This window comes from Sabethes cyaneus, chromosome 2 (genome assembly GCF_943734655.1).
Source record: "Sabethes cyaneus chromosome 2, idSabCyanKW18_F2, whole genome shotgun sequence".
NCBI classification, from domain to species: Eukaryota; Metazoa; Arthropoda; class Insecta; order Diptera; family Culicidae; genus Sabethes; species Sabethes cyaneus.
The window spans coordinates 75,134,466-75,158,766 of record NC_071354.1 but is presented as its reverse complement, the minus strand read 5'-3'; the positions used below and the strand labels follow the sequence as shown (position 1 = coordinate 75,158,766).

Genomic DNA, 24,301 nt, shown 5'->3' with positions numbered 1-24,301 from the left:
TACTCGTCCTCTCTGTACAGATATGTCATTTGTTATACATTTTGAATCAAATGATAATGATGTGAAGGTTTGCTAAAAACAAATCTGTCCGTGGAAATTAAATAAAAAGAAAACTTATCCAATTTCATTCTACTATGTATATTTTATTCTTGACAGATACGTATTTCGCCTTCGACTTGCAGGCTTCCTCAGTGTCTGTTTTCGAACTGACACTGAGGAAGCCTGCAAGTCCTGGGTGAAATACGTATCTGTGAAGAAAAAAAATACATAGTAGAATTAAATTGGATAAGTTTTCTATTTATTTAATTTCCAGGTTTTGTATTCTACTAAGTCGCTCCAAAAACTTCACTCAAAACTGTCCGGCTGCTTGGTGAACGAGGGGTCCTCTGTTTCTATGTATTGAAAGTACAGTTTTCATCTTTTAACCATTTTCAACCAAGTAACTACAAAAGTATCAGTAGTGGCCCCGTTTCAACGAGAACCACTCGAATACTTAATTAATTATCTGTTGTTTATGGATTAGTGTTATGTTTTATTTCATACTGTGTTTTATTTCGAGACTGTATTAAAGTTTAAAGGGTGTTAGGAGTGTCAAGATGCACTCAGATATGCAGCAATTGTTAGCAAACAAATGGGCATAGAAAACTTGTATCGGATAAATGTAGCTTCATTATTATTTTTTGTATACAGTTCAGGCTGGCGTTTAATAGACACAATATTATCATATTACAATCAGATTGAACTTGTAATGTGTATCTGATTTGTAGTTTGATCGCTTCGTCAGGTTCAGCTTAAAACGTCATCTTCGCCAGCTATGCGGTCTGTTAATGGTGATTTGTAAATGAACCCAGAATATACTCCTTTCAGCTATGTTTAATTAAAATTATTCCAATCTGATCAGGGTTTCGTATCTAATTATACGACAGCATCTAGTTTATATCTAACCCATCGGGCGCATTTTGTATACAAATATCGTTGGCTGAATTGGGTTTGCTAAGAAATGCGGTAGGTCAGTTGTGCTCCGTCTCAAATCGATCGGGTATTGAAGAAGATGAAGGCACATCTACTATACGGGAGATTTGCTTTTCGACGATATGCTGATGTTCGAAATATTTTTACAAAAAAAAACGAAATTTATAATGTTTAAATATTTTTACAGCTTTGAATTGTTTCAATGATGCGACAGAAATGCGTTAAAAAGAAGGATAAACAAAATAAGAAACCGAAAACTGAATATTCAACTGTAACAGTTACATAAACAATAGTTCAAGTAAAAAATTGCAGTAACTACGTTTGATTAAGTGGAAATAATGGTATTACCAGGGTAAAACTTATTTACTTCACTTGCACCAATCTCCCATAGTCTGTTACTGTTGTTGGAAGTTGGCTGGCTGGCTGGGTCGTTACTGTGCTATCGTGGAATGGAAGGGTTCCTCTTTATGTATCAACTTTTACCAGTGATTTAGTGGCGCTGTTGATGTGCTTCCCGATAAGTTAGTGCAGAGATAGGATAACATCGCATCGGTGCAAGCTTTGTTCGATATGAAATTGTGGGTGCAGCTCAGCCAGCCAGTCAGCCAGCCAGTCAGCCAGCCAGCCATACGCTGTCTGCTGTGTTGTGTGTTTCGCTTTCGAACATCAGATTAATGGTAAATATTGTTTCTACAAGCGAGATAATCTCTCGTTTGTGACACTGATTAGCAGCAGCGGAGTTAGTTGGAAAGTTTTATCTTGTCTTTCGGAGTGAAGTGAGAGCGACTGGTACTGTTTGATTTTAATTGGTGTTTTAGAGAGGATTTATGAACGATCGTTGTTATTTGCTATTGGACTTTGAACGATGTGGAATTACAATAATTGGTAGTTTGACGCCGAAAAATCGTGGAGCAAAAAAATAATTTGTAGGATATGAGGTTAATTTTTTTATAAAATCAATTGTCTGTGGGCTCTACAGCCTGAAAAGCTTGAAAAATGAGTGTACGAGTTGAGTTAACGCTTCTAGCATGAAATAAAAATGGAAATTCAAACAGCGGAATTTCCGAAAATCGGCCAAAAAATTTTCCTTCGTTTTTGTCTTTTTTTCGTAGATTTTTGCATGGAAATTAGCAACGTATATATTAAAAGCAAGAATAGATTTGGCTTTTACGTTTAAACTTAAAATAAAAATGCCTGAAATCCATTTTTTTTTGCTCAATGTGGTCACCATTTGTTAAGTAGTTTTAAAAAGGGTTAAGAATACTTCCATTCATATCATGGACAAATGATTTTTTTTTTGAGATTTTCGTTAATTACCTCAGCTAATTTATTACTTTAGTTACTAGTTATTTAGGTTTGGTTAATTCAATTAATCGAATAACAAAAGAAAAATTCGAGTAATTTTTGTTCGAATACTAGCACTGGGATTATTAAATCAAACGACTAGTTATTAAATCAAACCACATAATGAGAGCAATTCAGCTCTGATTAGTGATTAGAGATGTTTATTAATCTTTCATTTTGTTCAACTAGATAACGGAACAACAAAAGAAATAATCGAATAATTTTCAATCGAATACTGAGCAGGAAAAGTTGAATTATTCGATTCCTGAAATCAATTCTGAACAGTAATCCAATAATTAAATATTTTGGATTTAGACTCATCTATTTGCATAACAATTGTATTCATTCCTCTTATACTAAAGCAATCAAATGTAGCAACAAACTGATAACAGAACGGAATTAAGTCGCCTAATGTCGTTCGCGTTAGGTAATTTTAGTTTCATAAAAAAAATTAAATTTAATGTATTAAAAGCTTGTGCACGCCCTCATGTGAAGTAAAGGGGCGTTACAAAAATTCCGCCCAGCTAGTCACTGTTCGAAAGCAACTAACCAGGGCGGGGGTTCTAACGCGATACAATCGAGATCATACCGGTATAATGGGTTGTCAGCAACAATATCCTCACTACACGCTCATTGGATAATATGCTCCCCAAGACAAGGATTGAGGAGGCAAGCAAACGGCAGAGGTAGCCATCGCAGCCGTACATAGTACGCTAGCGATTGATGTTTTTTGGCGCGCTTTGCCTGTGACCTGGGACGATGCGATGCGGTGGGTTTTATTTTCGCGCGGGTAAAACAGGGGATGAACGGTTTTGCTTTCCGATAAAGTTGGAGTTTGTAGAATGCATTTACCAGATGCATTTATTTCGCATGCGAAACTGAAGGATAAAAGATGCAGAACTAGTTTGATAACAAAACAACCGTTGATTTTTGTTTTGAGTGCATTTGTAGTGTTTTATAGACTTTCCATCGCATGGTTAATAGTTACCAATTGTTTGGTTACATTTTTGGGTGAGTTGATTTGTATCAGGCATGTGTATTTATGTATGACCTTGATTGTATGTGTGTATGCTCGGTTGTAGACGTATACCTGTGAATAAGAAACGTTTGTTTGCTTTTCTTGTGTTGAAAACCATTGAAACAAATTAGAATTGTAGCCTTATTGTATTTAGGCATAATGAATGCTAACTCTCCCGTAATGGCCGTCGCTTCCGACTCCGTACCCACTTTCGCACTCACGTGATAACTAAAAATTTACATTTATGTATAAAAAATCTGAAAAAAATGAAAAGCTGAGTAGTGAGAAGTGAATAGCAACTAATAAGCGGCAATAAATAAGTAGTGAGGAATGAGTAACAAGAAGTGAGAAATCAATACTGAGAAGTAGTGAGCAATGAGATGTGAGGAGTGAGCAGTGAATAATGTGTAGTTACTAGTAATGAGATACAGTGGGATTTCGAATTTGGCATGGTTCGATTTTAGCACGGTTCGATTTTAGCACGGTTCGATTTTGGCATGCCTCGATTTTGGCAACAAAAGTATCCGTTTTTGGCAACACAAAATATTTCACTTTCAAAAATATGCTTAAATATCTCTCAGTTTACGCAAATATGCTTTAAATAACGAAAAAATGTTGCACTCAGTGTGTTCATGAAAAAAAGTTTGCGATTATAGAATGTTTCGAACAATAATATTTTTTGCCGTAGGACTACGTCTTACCGCAGGCTGCCAAAAACTTATTTGCGCCGGACGTATAGCTCTTGGCGGACCTTTTAAACATAAAATGGTTGCAATCGTTAATTAATAATATTTAGTCAATTTCTGACGCAACTAAATTCATTTTTTTTTCGTATCAAAAAAGGGTCTCGATTTTGGGACGGTTTCGATTTTGGCAACAAAGGCGACACGCATTTGTTGCCAAATTCGAAATCCTACTGTATGAGAAATTAGTTGTGAGTAGTGAGTAATGAGATGTGAGTAGTAAGTAGTGAGGAGTGGGCAATGAGAAGTGAGCAATGAAGAGTGAACAGTGAGTAATGAGTAGTAACTAGTGAACGACAAGCAATGTGATCGGGGTAGTGAAATGAGTAATGAAAGGTGAGTAAGTATTAAGAAGTGATGAGTGCACTGTGAATTGTGAGTATTGAAAATGGTATTCGGCCTATTGTGATAGATCCAATACGTACCGTAAGCGCACCTGATTATGCTCACCGCATATTATAACAGGACATCATACGAACTGTTGCTTTTCAAGAGATGGCGCTTTACTAGTGGTAGTAAAATCAAAATGTCTCACTTACAACATTTCCTAAACCTCCATAGCATCTTACTACCACCAGTAATCCGAGAGCCCTGAAAAGCTAAAGCCCTATAAAGATACATTTATAGGGCTTTATAAAAAGCCTGTCCGAGAGCCAGAAGGTGATATGTTTACGATATTTCAATTCGAAAAAATCAAATTTTCGCAACATGAACGCAATAAATAAAAACAATGTTTACCAACTATTTATTGGTTCAGGTGCCAAAGGTTATATTGCGATTAGCGATAAACACAAAAGAAACTAAGATGCATGAGAGTGTAAGGTTGTTGTGTTCAGTAAATTTATTGTCGCGCAAAATTCAGCTGTTATGGAAATGTACAATATGCGTTACGAAGTAACGACATCTGTTGTATTCAACAGGAAAACATTGATAGTTTCAAGTATACTCTCACGCATGGCGCATGATGAAACACTTGCGCCAACTTCTGTGATTTATTATCAAAAACTAGAGACGGTGTCCTATTGAAATTGAAATATTTTCAAATTAACAACCATATACGGGAAAGTAGTCAACGGTGCGACAGCAGGAACAGTGAGACAACGGGAATAACTTCGTCATAAAGCATTCAAGAATCATGATATTTTCCTGCAAAGTGAAGTTTGGTAATCTACATCACGTGATTTAGTAATAAGTACCGCCTATTGGCGAACAGTGAGACCAAAGAACAGCTTTACATTAGTGGTTGTAGCCAGAGCTGTCCTGCACTCAGTGCACCTATTTTGCTTTTTTAATTGTAACACCTCTGCAAAACAAAATTCGAAAATGTTATGTATGGCGCATTTATAGAGTCGATTATTATCCATAAGATTGCTATTTACGACACACTCTCACTTCACACTGGGTGGTGCGCAGAGAGCGCTCTGGGTGCACCGCCAGTGTGAACTGGGAGTGCGCCGTAAACACTTAAGATAGAGCAATACTTAGTTCAGCAATCTTATCTTCTTCTATATATATATAAGAGTCTTGTCTGTAGCCAAAACGAGGGGCGCCATATATTTTCGTGGTAATAATTGCCCACTTTAAGCAAAAACTCAAACTAATCATACCAGATTGCATTCAAGACGAGCAAAAGTAACGTAGTTGCACCTCATAGAGTTACACAGCGTTAGCGTTACATAGCGTACGTCCAATTTGCTCTCAATCAGACGCGAGGCGACGCGCGCGGGTTACAGCTAGTATATAATAATCGACTCTATAAATGCCCCATACATAATTTTTTCGAATTTTGTTTGGCTGAGGTGCTAAAAAAGCAAAATAAGTACGTTGGCTTAAAGGACAGAGATTTTCGGAAGGATTATTAACAACAAGGTGTGCCTCATGCGCACAAGGCAAATTTGTTTCAGAACATTTCTAACAAAATTTCAATTTATAGTTCAAACGCAAGCATTCTTATAGGTTTACTAGCTGACCCGACAAACTTCGTATTGCCACAAATTAACCTGTGTTGTACATAAATCATGAATCTCGGATGATCTTTGTCACAATCTCGAGTTTTGCAAGCCCCCCAGTGGGCGGAGCTTCCGACGGCGGGTCACCGGCAACACTCGCGACCGGCTCGTCCTGAATGATCTAGTGTTACTATAGATAGTTTTTGTGGTCTTGTTATTGACTAATGTTTTATGGAAGAGTCTCGAATTTCTCGAGTTGGATTAGTTTTTGAGTTCCGCAAAAATTTCTGTATTATTTGTATGAGAGTCCATATCCCCCCACCACAGGGGTGAGAGGTCTCTAACTATCATAAAATAAATTCAAGACTCAAAAATCTCCTACATGCTGCCCCCCCCCCTCCTAAAAAGGTAAGAAGTCCTAATTCATAATGGGAAAAATGGTTGCCTCCAAAAACACCCACATGCCAAATATGGTTCCATTTGCTTGATTAGTTCTCGAATTATGAGGAAATTTGTATTTCATTTGTGTAGAAGCCCCCCCTCTTGAAGTGTGGAAGGATCCTAATTCACCGTAGAAAATATTTTTGCCTCCAAAAACCTCCACATGCCGAATTTGGTTCTATTTGCTTGATTAGTTCTCGGGTTATGGGGAAATTTGTATTTCATTTGTATTGGAGCCCCCCTCCTAATGTGGGAAGAGGTCCTAATTCATCACAGAAAAAATTCTTGCCTCCAAAAACACCTACACGCCAAATTTGGTTCCATTTGCTGGATTAGTTCTCGAGTTATGAGGAAATTTGTATTTCGTTTGTATAGGACCCCTCCTCCTAAAGTGGGGAGGGGTCCCAATTCATCATTGAAAAAAAAAATTGTCTCCAAAAACACACATATGCCAAATTTGGTTCAATTCGCTTGATTAGTTCTCGAGTTATGAGGAAATTTGTATTTCATTTGTACAGGAGCCCCCCCTCTTAAAGTGAGGAGGGATCCTAATTCAACATAGAAAATTTTCTTGCCCTCGAAAACTTTCACATGCCAAATTTGGTTCCATTTGCTTGATTAGTTCTCGAGTTATGAGGAAATTTGTATGGAAACCCCCCCTCTTAAAGGGGAGAGGAGTTATAATTCCCCTTATAAAGAGGGGAGGGGTCTCAAATTACCATAGAATAAATTCTTGTCACCGAAAACACCCACATGCCAAATTTGGTTCTATTTGCTTGATTAGTTCTCGAGTTATGCAGAAATTTGTGTTTCATTTGTATGGGAGCCCCCCCTCTTAGTGGGGGGAGGGGTCTCTAACCATCACTAAAACCTTTCCTGGCCCCAAAAACCTCTACATGCAAATTTTCACGCCGATTGGTTCAGTAGTTTTTGATTCTATAAGGAACACAGGACAGACAGACAGACAGAAATCCTTCTTTATAGGTATAGATGTTGGCGACCTAATTTTGATGAGACCGTATTAGTTATTTCAGTTTTTTTTTCTAAAGTTTATAACTTATTTTATAGAACAGACTACAAACCAACAGTTAACGTGTTGTTATTTCACTTTAATAAGATTAACAGTTAACAGTGACAGGAAATAATAGTAAAAAAAAGAATTTTATATATTATCCTCTCCCGCCAGTTAGCGTCTAATTGGTTCCCATAAAGCAAAGCACTAAAGCGCAACGAAACTTTCTTTGTAGCCAACCGCTGCTAGTGTTAGGGGCAATTGCAGGACTAATGGTTACAACGCTACTGACTCTCCGGCTCCGGCAGGCTTGTTGGATAAGCATTGTACGTTGTACCTCGAGGCCGGCCGACTAGGTACTTACAGTTTATTTCAAATAATTCGAGAGGAAATTTTCTCGCCTCGGTACAAATTGTACATCAACTACTACTGCTGACGCACCCGTGAAAGAAAGCAAAAATTAGGTAAAACTGCCGGGTCGGAACGTCATGATCTATTGCGCCATGAGTTTTGTTCGCGGAAATTATGCATACAGCAGGAAATTTAATTATTGTTAGCGCTAATTACACAATTTGTTGCTGTTTCTCGAATTAGACGGATGGAAATTTGGCTGTAGTGTATCGGTAATAATTTGGAAAGTTAAAAAACACTTTGTTAATTATATTTTTTTATATAGGTTAATCAATAATGAAATTGCTGCTATTCGATTGTTAACAAACTGTTCTCTTTTTCTTGCAGGTAATCATCAGTGGTACTCATACAAAATTATTAAGGTAAAATTCTGTGTTTAAACTAATATTCGATGCCTCACTGTTGATTTAGCAGCTCTTTATATATAATATATTACAAAACGCCGCGTACAAAACAATGGCAAACTGAATTAAAAGCATTTCGGTGAAACTATTCAAGTAGTGCTGCGCCAAAGGGTTGGTTGGTAGCATAAATGTGCCTATGTACAGTCCTAGTAGGTACGTACCAAAGTTTCCACCTAGCGGAGGTAGGGCACAAGAGACTAAATTAAGATATGTAACCATTTGAGGCTCATTGTGACTGCTCAGCGCCTGACTCTGACAGCACCCAGGTGGTTGCACTAACTATGAGCGCGCCAGGAAGGAAAATATGAAAGTAGTAAAGCCATTTTCTCTTCCATTTATCTAAATTATGAAGGAAAATGGTTTTACATTAATAGTGGTTGGGAAATTGAAATAATGCAACCGTCGGGTTGCTAACTACCGCAAAAAGAGCGTCTTTGATTGACACTGAGCCAACCAAAAGGTTGGCGCTGTAAAGGTGTAACAGGTATTTAATTTTCGAAGCAGAACAAAGCGCATTGAAGGTTTAAACAAAATGATACAAAGCTTTTCTTTTCCGTGACGCTTTATCAGTGTCAATAACGGCTAACCACGACGATGGAACAATATCTCGTGGTCTTGGTTACGCGTGAGTTCGTGTTGCAGACAATGCGTTTCAATGCGCATACAAATCACCCGATTGTTGTGCAGCAAGGTACTAGTCATAATGTTGGAGCAGCATAGCTCTCGCTAATTTAAAAAGTTATATATTGTTGCCTCATAATTTAGCACTTATTGTTTTCATTTTATGTAACAAATGGGTTGAACTATTTTCTCGCCATGCGATTCCAGCGTTGATGATTTGTTTTGGTTATTTATCATTCAGTATCAACAAAAAATTACTGTAAAGCTTCATGAACTGCAAAAGTCTGATTGGTGAACGATTTATGTAGTATAAAATGTGTACTTATTCATCCTTTTAATTTTTTAACGGAATTCAGACAGAGTAATAAAAAACACTAATTAGACCCAGTTTTGTAGTGGTCGTTTCGCAGTAACAACGATTTACAGGGAAAATGTTCTGTTACATTCAATCAAATTACGTTGTAGTAGCATATCCTCCCTTTAACCTCCCTGTAGGCCTCGAGCTACGTTGCCCTCTAAACAATCCAGTCGTCGTATGTTCAAATCTTAGCTGGGAGAGGCTATTCGAGTCTATAGAATCGTAGCAATGCAATTGTCTTGTATTCTAACAGCTAGTTGCCAAGTCTGTCGAATAATAACAGAAGATGAAATCTCCAAAAAGAAATGTTGTTCTAGGCTTTACTGGGCTACTCGTCGTCAATACGTTGAGCGTCTCGCCACACGCAAGTCGGCTTCAATCTGGTCGAGCCATCTAGCACGATGGGCCCCTGTTTTCTTGGTGCCGGAGGGGTTCTTGAAGAGGATGGATGTCACTGCACAGTCGTAACCAGAGTTGTCAAATATATGAACTCATCAACCACTTCTAGTTCATCGCCAGTTGTATTCTCCGGAGCCTCTTCCTACAATCTATTTGGGTTTCGACGCATTGATTTGCAGCCCAATCCTCCTAGCTTCTGACTGGCGTAGATTGCCTCTGCCGTCCCAAGGTTTATAGTAATGATGTCCAGGTCGTCTGCGAAGGCTAGAAGTTGGCTACATTCGCTGAAGATTGTTCCTCTCGTTTCGATGCCCTTCAATTGCATCTCCTTGGTACAATCCTCTGCGTGATCCGAAGAGACCCGAGAGTGCCCCCGAAACACCCACGTAGCTCAACACTCGCTCCAGGGTAGCTTTGATCAGCCGCGTCAGTTTGTCCGAAAAACCTTGCTCGTACATTATTTGCCATAGCTGTTCGCGTTCGACTGTATCGTAGGCTACCCAAGTAGCACACATTGTCACAATTGAGTCGCAGCGGCTGATATGCGACAAATTTAAATGTAAAACTTCGGTTACAGTAACCTAAAATATAACAGTTGTGTAACCGAAATAGCGCAACTTATGTAACTGAATATGGTTACATTAACAGTTACTCAATAACCAATATGTAACATGCATAGTTACAAAATGGTTACTATTGAAGTTACACATAAACTGTAAATTGACTTTCAATTGATGGCAAATTAGTTATCTTGAAACTTTTATTGCATAGCGAAAACAATGCAGCAGGTTTATTATTTCAATCTATGGCTGTCAACGTCAAGCAGTAAATTTAACTGTTGAATATAGAAGAGTGTATAAATTTCGCTTGTTATTTCAACACAAATTTTAATGCAGTTTCAAATTTATGGTGAAATGCATGATTCTACCTTTGAAAAAATCACGCGCTCTTATTTAATCTAGCTTTTCGTTACTTACTTCTTTGAAAAATTGATTTTTTGTAAAACAAATATGTACAAATATAAAAATTTTAATTTTAATTTTCTGATTTTTAAATTTATTCTTAGCAATATCGAATTAGTGGAGCATTCACCTAGAAATCATTAAAAACAAATTGTTTTCGCTATCACTTAGTAAAATTCATAGCCATTTTGCCTTTGGTTTTAACTACTACACCATCGTCCTTGAAGTTTTGTATCGTTTTCGGCATATTGCATGAAATGATTTTAAGCAGACACTGTTCATAGATATCGGGAAAAGGTGTTTTTTAGTGATTCTTGTGAAAAGAAAGTGCTAATTTAATATCAAAGAATAGTTTCACTTTGAATAAAACAGTTTACCAGCAGTGTTAATCATAGAAGGTTACAATTCAGTTACATTCTAGTTGCACGTAATCTTAGCCTTCGAGTTGGTTACGCTATCGGTTACGGTAACCAGTATTAAATCTGTGGTGGTCATTTATTTCTTATGTCGTCATTTCTAAGTTACACTGTAACCTATTTTCATTGCCGATTTCGTTTCGATGTAACTTGATCGTTTTGACGTTTGAGAATAATCAAAATTTGTTTATTTAAAATCAATGTCTGTGCGGAGAAGATTCCAAGTACCATCAATTAAGTAAATAAACGCATTTACAATAGCATTTTACAACCCGTGTACCAATTGTTTATCTTTACCACAAGTAAAATTCTTGAGATCTAGTTTTTGCTTAATCCGTTGTGTTTACAAGGAACAGAGAACAAGTTTTTGCGAAAATGTTACTAGCCGACTATTTTTGACTTCGTAACTACTCGTAACGGAAAATTAACTGTTTTGCGACCAGCAAGTTGATGACAGTTTGGAAAAAGGTTTCATTTGTGTCACTTGATAACTAATTGGTAACTCGTAACTGAAATGTGACTGTTTTGCGACGACCAAGTTGTTGACAGTTCGAAAAAAAGGTTTCAATTTGGTCATTTGGTAACTACCTGGTAACTTTTTGAGAATTTTGTCACTAGAAAACTAAAAAGTAACTATTTTTAATTTTATGTAACCTAAATCGTTACAAGTATCCTAAATGTAACTGCTGTGCAACCTTTTTGTATTTTTTTATTTTTATGATTAGTTACAAGTGCTACTTGGGTAACTTTAAATCTATGATGCGGTGGCACGTTGTATTCCCACCATTTCTGGAAGATTTGTCGGAGAGTGAAAATTTGATCCGTAAAAGCGTGGGACCCCATAAACCCCGCCTGTCCTGTTCTATCCTACGAATTCCCTTGCTCTTATGGAAAAATGATGTGATTTTATTGGCAGAGTGGCAGAGCACTTTGTAGATGGCGTTGATTTGCGTAATGCTGCGGTAATTATAACAATGGAACCGATCGCCCTTTTTATAGAAAAGACAAACCACACCTTCCATCCACTCCTCCGGTAGCTTCTCCTTCTCCCAAATCCAAGAAATTATCCAGTGAAGTGCCGTTGCTAGTGGTTCTTGGCAATTTTTGTAGAGGCCTGCCGGTAGTCGGTTCTTTCCGGCGGCGCTATTATTCTTCTGCTGGTCGATTTCTCGCTGGATCTCTTCGAGGTCGGCCCTATCGATTATCCCACGCTCATTTATGACCAGGCTTCGGTATGTATTCTCTATGAGATTGGTTCACCTTCTGTTAAAACATAGCGTCACATTAGTCACAATAGCTGCTCTAACTCTTTACGATCTCTGTCTTTCTGGCGCTTTGTTCTCCCTAGAATCGTGACCAACTCATTCCGCGCTTATTCTCCCTCCTCGCAATGCTTAGATATTTAGTGGGGCCAAAAATATATTGTGTAGTTCAATTACTGAGTGGGACTCTAACCCACACTCTTTCAGTTTGCGCCCAAATGTTTTGACAATTAAACTATCAGTACATGACAATACATAGCCGCTTAGTTGGTTTCGGCAAGGCGGTGCTGCTAGATAGAGTCAGTAGGATCATTGCACTAGCCCCGTAGCTGTCCTGTACTCTAGTAGCCGGCTGCGAAGTCTGTCGATAAAGAAGGGTCAAGTTCTCAACAGGACGTTTAAACCCATGACTTTGCTTTGCTTACATAACACCCTATATTAGATAATCTCACTTCTACTTTTCTATTATTCCAGTCTAACCATTCGTACGCATACATCACTGGAACTAGACTGGAATGATCGAAAACTAGATGTGAGATTATCTAATATAGGGTGTCGAGTACTGATTTTTTTCCATGTTGGGTATTTTTATCACTGCGACCATTTGTTTGATATTATTGTGATATATTGTGATATATTGTGATATATCCCCCATTTTACTATAGCTATATTGTCAAGATGACGCACCACTATTAGAAGCGACCGTCATTGTTTGACTAATAACATTTGTCCAGTTCGGTGATGCATTTCGGATAAAGTGCATTACCGTACTGGGACTTCTTCTCCAAATATCAAAGGGTTCTAACAGCCCTCTGTCGAAGAACCTTAGTCTTTTATTAAAAATTGCCGGATATCGGCATAACAGGTGTTCCGAGTCTTCTTTTTCTATGCCACATAAGCGACATATATCATCTTGAAGTTTTCCCATATTTCCAGTATTTTGCGAGTCATAGAAATGTTTGGAAATGGAAATGTTTGGAAATGTTTAGAAATGTCGTGTACTGATAGTTTAATTGTCAAAACAATTGGGCTCAAACCGAAAGAGTGTGGGTTAGAGTCCCATTCAGTAATTGAACTACACAGAACCAGCCGCAGGCTGAAAATCTCTCTAATATAGAATTTAAAAAAAAGCTCTGTTTTCCTCTTGATCGCTTGTTGGCAGTCCCCGTCAAACCAATCATTTCGTGCTTTGGAGGTTTCTTCGCCTGCTGCGGTTTCATTGACGACCGAGCGTCTTAGCTCCTCCACAGAGGAAAGTAGAGCTTCACCCAGTACGCCTGGATATTTTCGCATGACTGTGGATATCTTTGCGAGGTAAGAAAGTGCTTCTGATCAACAGGCCTAGGAAAGCTACAAAGTTGATGTATCGCTGGCCGTTATCGTTCGTGCCTGTGTGTTCGTGCCGGTCTGGGCGTTCATATCGTCGAGGATGATCTTGACGTCCCGTGGCGAACAGCTATCGTACGATGCCCCCAGTTGCGCATAGAATGCTTTCTTCTCGTCGTCGGGTCTAGCTTCGTGTAAACAGTGCACGCTTATGATGATTTAGTTGAAGAAACGGCCTTTAACTACAAACGTTACTATCTCATTGGTCGCTCCACTGCTCTGGTAAAATTGGACATTGCCGCCACGGATCTTTCGCACCTTCTCGCCTTCATGTCAGATTTCCTGCAGTTCCACGATCCCCAACATAAGGGACTCCAACTGATCGAACAACCCTTGTCGCAACCCACGAAATTCTGCGATCTGCAGTTTCAGGTACCATGCATCTATTCCATGTACTGTTGACCACACCGAATTTTCGAGTCGAACCTTTATTGTTCGTAGTATAAAGGTTTAGGTAGGTTGCCTTACTAATGTATGGATTAAAAAATTGGACTTTTTCGTATGGTGATAAAAAAACTAGAACAGCTAATTGTGTTTGATAAATTTTGCTTGGAAGGTAATTTATATATTAGCTTACTTGCGCCCTTAAATTTAAATTTACGCCCTTGCGTGCGGCCATCCGGCTGTTAACAAGACCAGTCGCCATGAAAGGGTCTCGTGATGTGGTCACCATGCTAGGTGTAGTGCCGAGACAACACATTTCTTAATTCAGCCGCCCAATCTGGCTCAGATGCTGTCGTGATCCGCTCCTAACTTAGAGTACAACTGCGCAATTGGTTGAAGAATCGTTAAGCCACCAAGTGCTGTCCCAGACGGGAACACTCGCTCAAGGCTGACTACGACCAGGATTCTTTCTCGCATTTTTGCTCAGTAGATGCTCATTTGATTATAGCGCCACAACTAAATAGAATTCAGAAAAGTAGTGTAAAGGGCAATTGTAGAGCAAATTATTGTCTACATTAATACTGAAGAAAGTATAGTTTTATCTTTTGTATTTAGGGCGCTATGCGATTGCTACCCCGTTGGTTGCCAAATGAGCGCTCTTTTTGCTACCAACGGGGTAGCAGCCACATAGCGCCGTAAATACAAAAGATAGAACTATACTTTCTTCAACAATAATGTAGGTAATAATTAGGTCTACAATTGTCCTTTACACAACTTTTCTGAATTCTGTTACGTTGAGGCATTGCAGTCAAATGAGCATCTACTGAGCAAAAAACTGAAAATGAAGCCTGACTACGACTCAAGGCTATTCGTCGTTGCTCCACTCAGTGTTTGCGTGAGTGCCTCTTGACCTATTGGTATACGTGGACATTTGGATGTATTTTGTGCCAATCTGGACACTCCGGCTTGTGAAGCAGATTGCTCATACACTGGCAGTACTATTATGAAATAAAAGGTAGCTGCAGTAATGCTTCGTCTCTGCGATCATCGTAATTTCGGGCTAGTGAAGAGGTTAGCTCTACTGACAGTCTAAAGACTCATGAAGAATGACTGAGTACTTGCAGCGCATGCCGGAATCATTTTCCTGTCAGTAAGCCCCGCCAGAAAGTAATAGAGTAAGGAGGGGTAAAAGTGCGATGAGGGTAAAAGTGCGATTCAATGATTTATCAGTACGGTTTCCGAGTAAATTGTCTACATTGGCATGGATGGGTGACTACTTTGACAACTTAAATCTATCGTAAACATTTTTTGTTTACGAAGCATAGTTGCCGAGTTATGGGTAAATGTTATTTTAGAACGGTTTTGATGTAATATTTCGTTGTACGGCAAATACGATGATATTATTTATTGACAAATTGTAGCAGCGTTTTACATCACTCAGATATCTCTCTTGAAATTGCGGTGAGAAGAATTTACAAAATATATTTCGCTTTTCCATAATTTAATCAAACCCCGTCACGCGCCTAGCGGGGCAAATGTTCGATTTACTGACGGGGTAAAAGTTCGATTCTTGGATCGAGAATCTAACTCATTTTACTGACGGGACGACGACACTATGCAAGTCCTTGCGACTTGTAATGTACTGCGCGCGACGCTGTTCGTTTGTCAGCGTTATAGCCGTGATTCTCAACGGGGTTGTTCGGGGAAAGGTTTCGTTTCTATCACGGAGCGAAAAAATTCCAATTTGTTTCAAACGAAATTTTTATAACAACCTAAAAATATTTTTGTTTCAAAACGAAATTCTATTTGAATCAAGAAAATAACAGTTTTAGAATGAAAAGTAAAGTATTGTCAAATTCAATTTTCGATTTAACAATAAATATTTTCATTTCAATTATACATATCAGTTTGAAACAAAATGAAATTTTTGTTTGTGCGTAAAACAACCATGAATGTGGTTGAAACTACATTTCTACCTTTGTTGTAGAGTAAGGAGCGGTAAAAATCCGATTTAATGATTTATCGGTGCAGATTCCGAGTAAATTGACTACATTGGCATTAATGGGTGACTACTTTGACAGCTTGAATCTAACGTAAACTTTGGTTGCTTACGAAGCATAGTTGCTGAGTTGTGTGCAAATGTTATTTTAGGGCGGTTTTGATGTAATGTTTTGTTATACGGGTAATACGATATCATCAGGAGGATATTACTTGTTGAAAATTTGAAAAATCACTCGCATATCTGTTTTCAAAGTACGGTGAAAAGAGTTTACAAAATATATTTCGCTTTTCCATAATTTATTCAAAGCGCGTCAAGCGCCTAGCGGGGTAAAAGTACGATTCACGGACGGGGCAAAATTGCGATTCATGGACGAGACAAAAATGTATAGCTGATTATATACAGCTTTTGGCACTATATTACAGATACTAGAAATGGAAGATCTGCAGTAAACTGTGTGCTTTACAGATGTTGGTCGAAGGAAAACAATGTTTTTCCGCTGATGAAACAAAAAACAAACGTTTGGGAAAATTTCGATCTGTCGGAGGCAGCAATACACCAGCGCAAAATAGGAATAAGATGTAAATTGAGAATATTCCTTACCGAAACATATCGCAGATTGAAGATAATATGGTTTTGTTAGCTACTGCTGTGCTAATTTCATGGATTCGAGCTTCGCACTTTTGCCCCGCGGTATTCGCACTTTTGCCCCGCTAGTGGGGTAAAAGTGCGAATCGGCACTTGATCAAAAGAATGAAGAATTTATTTTCAATAACACTATTGTTCCAGATGATTTATAGTTGAATGCAAAGACATTGAATAGCTGCATCACAATAAAATATATTTTGTTGTTGTCCTTCTTTATATCTTGCGAAAATTGATGACAACTTCAAACATCGCACTTATGCCCCGCCCTACTCTACTAGAATCATATGGATTTTACTATTACTTTCGGACTTTCAGCTCATTGGTACGTTCTTACTAAAAGAGTCGACCCGTATATAATTAGACATGAAATAAAATATATAGAAGATATAGAAGATATATTAGAACTTAATGTAAAAAAGTGCAACCTTATATCATTTAGCAGAAAAAGAATTACACCGGAAATATCAATCATATTAGGAAATCAAATAGTAGAAAAATGTGAAAAAGTTAGGGATTTAGGAATTATCTTAGACTCCAAACTAACTTTCATAGACCATTATAACACAATAATACACAGAGCAAACAACATGCTAGGTTTTATTAAACGCTTTAGCTATAATTCTTCAGATCCATACACCATCAAAACACTATATATTGCTTATGTGAGGTCAATACTGGAATACTGCAGCATTGCATGGTCTCCTTTTTCAATCACGCACGAAGAAAGAATAGAATCAGTACAAAAACAATTTCTGTTATATGCTCTTCGTAAATTAGGTTGGACAGCATTTCCTCTTCCATCATACGAAGCACGCTGCATGCTTATAAATATACAATCATTAAAAGAGCGTCGTATTTATGCAATGGTCTCATTTGTAAACGATATCGTTTCGCACCGTATTGACTCAGCAACACTTTTATCAAAACTGAACTTTTATACACCTACCCGGCAACTTCGTAATCGAAATTCATTTGCCATAAGCCATTATCGTACTAATTATGCAAAATTCGGTCCACTAAATCGTATGATGGCAGCGTACAATCAATACTGCGAAACCATTGACTTTACAATGTCTCGGCATAGACTTAAACATCACTTTAATTCAATACGTAATCATAACGCGTAGATAACGAAACAAAGGAATAAAAACACTTTTTCATCACCATCTAATTATAAGACTTCTATATAAGAAACTGTATATGCATTATACTAGTCTACATCGGTTGACGAAATAAATAAATAAATAAATAAATAAATAAATATATAAAAGTTGTAGATACTAATTTTACGGATTTTATACCTTCCGGATTCACTTACACGTAGATTGTGCTATGCTTCGAAAAGAACCAAATCACAAGCAATAAAATGTAGAGTCATACTGGATTTTCAAAAGGTCCTAGTCAACACTAAGGCAAATATTTGTAGCGTGCCTTCCATTAATTTCATTTGAAATAATCGCACCTCAGTTTTTCAAGCAGGTAAATGCGGTGCCTTAGGAAGATCATTCTTGCATAGTGATAATAAAATTGGTCTCAGAGTTGTCCACTGTGGTACCACGAAGAATATGGGAAGGCTGTTAAAATAAATATCACTATTGAAAATATGTGCCATTGTCGCAACTTGCAAGGTGTGAATAAGTAAAAATTTTAAGCTTATCTTTGGCACAAAATTTCGTAGGGAATTTTATCGATGGTTTTGGTAATGATTTTTGTAATTTTTCAACGTTGTGAACAAAGACAGCCTGATAGAACAACAAAAAATTGAATGTAAAATAAAACTCTGTCTGTCTTCGTCACGAAAAATAGTATTTATTTACGTAAAAAATGCAACACAAAAAATTATAACATATGTTACAGGAGATTTCATGAATAAACGGGAAAAGTTTGGAGAAATTTCTGTACTGATGAAGGTTACGGGTCGCAATCAAAATACGCGCATCTGTGAAGATAACGTAAGTATGTAGTAGAATTAAAAGGAATTTCTCAGAAACTTTCTCATTAAAAAAAGATTATGCAGGAGCAGCAATTATTGCGCACCAGCTGTAATAAATTTGAAATATACTTTCAAGAGTTGCATTTCCTATGATCTAATCCACATTAAATGCCATTGTTTTTTTCAGACATGTCAAAATATAAACAAAAATAGAGAAACGATTATTTTATGACATGTACAGCGGAATAGCGCCGGTATTGCAGCGTGTTTCCAACGTTAGTATTTCGAAGACGATAAAAACGATGCTCCTAAAGACAGCGTTCTTGTTTTAACAAACACCGTCTGTTCAAAACTTTTCGACAGTTGTCACACTCACTGGAAAATGTTTTGCTACACGCTCGAGCCGTGCATTTTTTCACTGCAATAGGAATGTATATTTACCTACATAAAAAAACAACTCTACACGTATACTAAATGAATGCGAACGACAACAACAATAAGAATAATTAAATAATATTTTATTTACATCAAAACGTCGACGGAGTGGTTGGTCCTAGGTCGGGTTGGAATTCGAGCGCGGAAGGAAAAGTGTTAGCAAACATTCTCAGTTGTGTTTTGTTAGTAGGTACCTTTACCCTACCAACCATGCAAAACCCACTCATCGACCTCGACCATATGCAGTGGCCGGTTTTGCTTGTGTAGTAGGCAAGCGCCGCTAACAATGTTTTGAATGTCCATGTATGAAGGTCAGCCGTTTGTCGATAAAAGTTTTATTGGTGTAGTAAACGAAGAAAAATATATGGTAGAACACGTTTGACTTTTTTCTCTCTCAAACAAGGGTTGAACGGAATTCTAGTTCAAAGGGAGAAGTAGGTAAATGCCGTTGGAATTTACATTATAAGGACTTAATGGCGTCCGATACTGTTGAACATAGAGAATCGAATTGGAAAAACGCAGTTTCCGATCGTTTCTATCGTTAATAATAATTGAATAACAATTTTATTACTTATTAAATGAAAGCATAAAAACTTCTGGTGGGTGGGTAATATGTTTCTTTTTTCTTTTTCCCATCAGAACGATTATTGTTCGTGCCAATAAAAGAGTTTTGGCTGTGTCAACATCACTCCTATTTGGCAATGTCATGTTTCCTCATTAAAAAAAACAATCTGCCACAGATTGCAGCAATCATCAGTAGTCATAAGTAGACTATAACTGACATACGGGGCCATCGCGGCTAAACCATGTCGGTCTCGTCACAATAGTTGCCAGCAGACAGCTACAGTTTGTTAACCTGATATACATATTTTGTCGTGAGGCCGCCGTCAGTTCGGCATCGCTAATGGATTTGACATTGAATAATTTTATGATCTTTAATATGTTTCTGTCTTGCGTCTGCAATTTTTTGCATGTCTGTGCTCATTTCTAAAAATTTTCTCTTTCAATTTTCTCTTCAAATGACGCAAGACTCATAATTGTCATTCACTGTTCGTTCAATTCCTTCACAGTTTTAACTATGGCATATTTAAATCAGCTCTCAACCATACGAACTAAACGCCGAAATATTGAGAAACTTAACTTTCTGGTTGATTGCCAAAAGTGCTTACGAAAACTTAATTTTTCTTCTATTTTAAACAATAATCGAATTGTTTGTAGGACATAATAGAAAGGCTCAGCGTTACCTACCGACGACCTCGGCTTCTTATTAGCTTACCGTTTGTTTGCATTAGTGGTTTCCATTTCTCCAAACGATCTTCGATCGAGGGGGCGGCAGCCAGTCGCGGTGGGTTTGCCCGGTAAAATTGTAGGTTGATACTATCAACAAACAGTGAAATTGAATCAAAACGGTAATCACCCGCCGCCCCGGTTAGCTTCTTCCGATGATGATCGCGCGCCCTCGGCTTAATGTTCCGCCCCTGCGGTCATGATTGCGAGCTAGTCAGTTCGGATCGTGGCCAGCAGACGGCAAACGGAATTGAAAATTGTAAAAACATACACCGCGCCACGGTTCAAGTCCGGGCAGAGCGCGCTTGCTGCTATTAAGCTATTAAAGTAATATCCCTCATTGGTACTCAATGTGCTCGTGGATCCGAAGTACCTGGCTGTAGGTTTTTACCGCACAATTGTTTTGATCATAACGGGGTACGACCCCCCGAAGGAAGTGGAAATTTGTGCCAAGCTTTCTTCGGTTTCCGTCGCCCTATTCCCCGCCCCCGGGGGGCAGAAACAGTGGCGGTTCGGTGGTTCGAATAGTAGTAGTAATCAATTCTTGTTTAGTTTTCACGCGGAGATTGTAATTGTAATTGGAATCTTGATTGAAACGTAATGGTGGCGATGATGGGAGGGACTGAGAGTTTTATGCTTATTGCTCGATAGTAGCAATTGAATTCTACGAATCAATTTTGCTCTGTCTAGGGGGTTCACATAAAACTTTTCGAGTTATTTATGTGAAACTTATTTTTATCATAAAGGTTTTTTATTCTACCTATCCGCTAAAAAGCTGAAGGTTAATAATACTAATCGTATTTTTGTATAGTTTCTGTTTTAATCATGTTAATAAAATAGACGTTGCGTATGCAGGTATTTTCACAAACATTCAGCATTTTGTCTAACATACTGATAATGACAAACTAAATTTTTTCCACGGAGAACACCGCCAGCAGTGCGCGGTGAATTGAATGGTACAGCAGTAAAACCAATTTCGATCGTACGATTGTTCCACTATTTGCAAAGTCCTATTTTATGTTTCTCTCCCTTCGCTTCTGCAAGTCTCCTAGGTTGCCGGTAGCAATGCTCATGTTTCGCTGTTATTTTTATTTTTTTTTGCTTTTGCGGTAGTCCTCTCTAGAGTATCATGCCCAGAAGCGTTACTTTCACAATTTATGCTATTACCCTTTGCCCAATGCGCCGCTCTGCCGTAGTCAGAAAGCGCAAATAACCAGCCAGCGAACCGCTATGGTTTGCGTTCGTATTGCAACCTGCGGCTGCGGTAAAACCACCACAGAATTGGTGAATTGGTTCGCGATTTTTTTTTCTTCTTTCGGACCACTTGTAAGTGTTATAGTTTCTTTCTCGTAAATAGATTTATTACTAACTAATGATTGAACTTGTGGCTATTATTTTAATGTGTGTATTTTATTACTGTTTGTAATCGTGGCAGTCAGGTGCAATTTCCGGATGTGTGTGCGCCCCAGGCAGAAAGTAAACATTTTTATTTGAAATTCAACAGTTGATTAAAACACCGGTGAACATTGATTAAAGCATTTAACTGAACGTGATTGAGCAATCTCAATTACAACTCTATTTCCTGACGGCTAGTCCAAAGTGGTCCTAAAAGGACTACCTGGTATTAGAAATTTTATCGGAAAAATAATTTCTTCTATTCTTTTTATAACCAAAATGTTAACATCTTATGTAAACATAGTAATCAAAGCTAATTCTAAGCTCGAAACGATGTTTGTACTTACAAAAACTACTTTAAAAAGATTATAGCTCCTTATTTTTGCTTTCTAACCTTTTTTAGTCATTGTCGTTTAATGTCAGTTTATTTTCAGTTCTTACAGGGTGTGTCGATCTAAATTTGGTAGACTTAAAATTGAGGCCCGTTGATTGAATTTTCTTTAAATCGTGCATTTAAAAATACTGAACATTCGTCAGAATGTTGCCTCTATTTTAATTTAGACATTTGCTTTTTAATTATCAAAATGGCAACCAAGCAACGGGAGCAACGCATCAAAATTTTGCTCGCTTATAATGAAAGTGTAATAAAAATGTCTTGGGCAGAAGTTTCATACGGCAACCGCAAGGGGAAAGATGGCAGACATTTTCAAGCATATGAAACTGTCAACTTTTATGAAATATCTACTTGCCAACTATGTGTATCTGCAGCTTAAAAAGCAATATTTTCATCATAACTGGGACCACCGACAAGCAAATTTACGTGATCGAATATCTGGAAAATTTACTGTTGCCTTTTCTGAAACCAAACGATTGTTCCGTGCTATTTTGGTCGGATTTGGCACTTTGTCTTTACGGAATAAATGCCATGGAGTGGTATGTCGCTAACAACTTTGCGGGTGGTGCCCAAATACAAGAACCCTTCCAACATGTCAGAACTTCGCTTAATCGGGAAATGTTGAGCCATCGTCAAGCGGAACCTAAAGAAGTCCCAAATTATCTGGTGAAGCAAGCCTAAGTAACAATTCCAAGTTTTATTACGTTCGTATAGTGGTTTTCATGACCAATTTCATTAAACCGCTAATAAAACTATGAGCTCCACCAGAACTTTCTGATGGCCGCTATAAAACTGCTTTCTGACCAAGTGGCGCACTCTTCAGAATGTTTTCATAATCTCTACAAGAATCAGATTATAAACTCAAGTAGTCGTATTACGCTCTGCTAAAAGCAGCAATAGAACCAATTAAGGTTTCGCTGCTTGATAGCCACCGCCATAATTTAATAAAGCTTTTCGCTTTTCGCTTTTCGCTCTGGCAAAAACTAAATATCAGTTCTCCAGCTTTGTCAACTTGAGAATATATCCGTGAGCAGAAAAGCTAAAGTTTTACTGATAGATCATTCTGAACGATTTGGCTTATAGCGACCATAATGAAATACCCCATGGAATAAATAATGAATTTAAGCAGTCTTAGTTCGTTTGCAGTATGTGCGCATTATATTTTATCGTGCATATTGATATGGTAGGTTGATAAAATCAACGCGCCACTGGAATTTTACAATTTTCGAAAAGTGGTTGTTTTAATAAAATAAATATATTCATATATATTCAATTTCTAGCAAAATCATTTTAGTTGCTTCCTGCGTCAGGAAAACCGATTAATAATAACGTTCTTTCTGCAAAACACTTTGCTTTGATGAATTTGTGTTTGCGAGCTAAAACAAAATATTAGAATATGGCAATATGGCCTCGCATAAAAAAATGATTTTGGTGTTGAACTTCGCTATTCTTCATAATAGCAGCAAAAAACTGTTTGATCAGTGTGTTACCGTCTTAATAGCTCTATAAAACTAACAGATTTATTGCGGTTTGACAAGCAACCGCGTTAAGATCAATTTTGATTGGTGCGCCATTTTGTATTGCTACGCCACAGGTTTATAAATGACGTGGTGCAGCCAACCAGTTTTAACGTGGTAATATAAGCAACCACAATAAATTTGCTTTATTAACAGTTTTATTATGGTTTTCTAGCTAGCTAGCTTGGGTTCTTATGATAGTTAAAGACCCCTCTCCCCCCTAAGAGGGGGCTCCCATACAAATTAAACACATATTTCTGCATAACTAGAGAACTAATCAAGCAATTGGAACCAAATTTGGCATGTGGGTGTTTTTGGAGGCAAAAATTTTTGTATGGTGAATTGAGCCCCCTGCCCTCTTTAGAAAGGGAATTATGACCCCTCTCCTCTTTAAGAGGGGGGGGGGTTCCCATAATATAAATAAAATACAAATTTCCTCATAACTCGAGAACTAATCAAGCAAATGAAACCAAATTTGGACTGTGGGGCTTTTAGGGGGCAAAATTTTTTTGTTTGGTGAATTATAACCCATCCCCTACTGACCTCTATTACTTTCCTTCAGTTGGGACCGAACGAGTGACAGCGAGTAAGAAGAGGATCACACCTGCGAA

General features: G+C 37.8%; 1 protein-coding gene and 1 non-coding gene across 3 annotated transcripts in view; one reads left to right on the top strand and one right to left on the bottom strand.

Annotated features, from left to right (window-relative positions):
• Positions 1–24,301, top strand: part of LOC128734767 (dnaJ homolog subfamily B member 6) — a 177,846-nt gene that overhangs the window by 115,837 nt on the left and 37,708 nt on the right. The window lies entirely within an intron of this gene.
• Positions 2,820–2,981, bottom strand: LOC128739033 (U4atac minor spliceosomal RNA). The gene has a single exon (XR_008412171.1). It is a non-coding gene; the product is annotated as a U4atac minor spliceosomal RNA (small nuclear RNA).